This window comes from Dermacentor silvarum, chromosome 4 (genome assembly GCF_013339745.2).
Source record: "Dermacentor silvarum isolate Dsil-2018 chromosome 4, BIME_Dsil_1.4, whole genome shotgun sequence".
NCBI lineage: Eukaryota > Metazoa > Arthropoda > Arachnida > Ixodida > Ixodidae > Dermacentor > Dermacentor silvarum.
This window is the reverse complement of record NC_051157.2, coordinates 121,234,953-121,236,614: the sequence shown is the minus strand read 5'-3', so window position 1 is coordinate 121,236,614 and position 1,662 is coordinate 121,234,953.

Genomic DNA, 1,662 nt, shown 5'->3' with positions numbered 1-1,662 from the left:
TAACAGGCAAAGAGAACGACAAAAGGAAACATCCACCAAACTGTAGCATAAAGCTAGAAAAGAAAGCCGTAGCTATTTTCTTTCTAGTTTTGTGCTACCGGGGGGTGAATGACAACTTTTCTTTATAACAAAATTTTCTCTACCGCGTGGGCTTCCACAGACTTGATATGCCACCGAAGGATAATTTTCAACAACCTGTTTGTCATTTTGGCTGCAAGAAAGTGATAACGAAGTGCATGCCCCACACTTTCGCCTATGCCTGCACAAGCGCGCTTTGTCTTGTTTTCTTTTTTCTATATTTTTGAGCGACGATTTCATTGTGAAACCTGGCGGCCCTTCCAGACTATGGGTGCTGGCTATGTCGGTGCTACTGTTACTGTCTTGCCAAATAATATTAGTAATAATAAAACTAATAGCACAGATTACGCCGCGTCAGATATCAGCCCGATGCCGTATAACCATTGGGCCACAACCGCAAATATATTTCTATCATGGCACCGCAAACTACCGCTTTATGATAATCGCCACGGGTTGATGATGATGATGATTCCCATACCCAAAACTGGGGAACGAAATGAAAAAAAAAATAATAGTCAACAGAAAATTTGTCACATCGGGATAGCACGGGTGCGCGAGACCATAGGCACGCGCGCCTGTTTTGTTTGCGTCAAACACACAAGAACGAAATGGACAAATTTATAGCATTTCATTAGCCGATTCACGAAAGCTTCGCTTCACATATATATATTACAAAATGGACGTTGATGTTGACGTGGTTCGAAACTTTTATACGCCGCATTTCAACATCACCTCCGTTACCCAAGTCAGTCATCGCGGTTGTCGCCCAGACTACGCGCGCCAGTTGTTGCAAAAAAGCTTAAAACGGAGGGGGAGTCGCAAAAACAGAAAAAAACAGAGTGTACGTCAATGAATGTCTGCGGAGAGTAAATCGAACTATATGTGGACACAATGCAACTGTACAGTTGTACCCTGCGACTGATATTAAGAGACACTCATTCATATCTTCTGGGAAACAGAAAATTACATCAATTCATCGACTTTTATACCGTGCTGTTTTTTTTTTCGCGGGAGGTCCCCGCCGTGGTTGCTTAGTGGCTATGGTGTAGGGCTGCTAAGCACGAGGTCGCGGGATGGAATCCCGGCCGCGGCGGCCGCATTTTGATGGGGGCGAAATGCGAAAGCACCCGTGTGCTTGCGTTGTAGTGCACGTTAAAGAACCCCAGGTGGTCTATATATGGGTGCTTTCGCGAAATGCGAAAGCACCCATATACTTAGAGTTATTGCACGTTAAAGAACCACAGGTGGCCCAAATTTTCCTGAGTCCCCCACTACGGCGTGGCTCACAATCAGATCGTGGTTTTGGTACGTAATACTCCATAATGTTTTTTCGCCGAAGGTTAGTATGACGTCACACAGTTACAATTTCCGTTCCCCAGTTTCTAGGGACATGATCTACGCTGTATTGCTTTTGTGAAGACCTTATAAACGTCAGGGCACTGACGCATATATTTGTCTCAACGGCGCTATGACTGGAAACGGCTAGAAAAGATGCGTATGATAGACGTCACGCGTTATAGACGTCAGTGCCCTCGACGAGGGCACTGACGCCGTTAAAACAAATATATGCCAACAGGCGCCAAG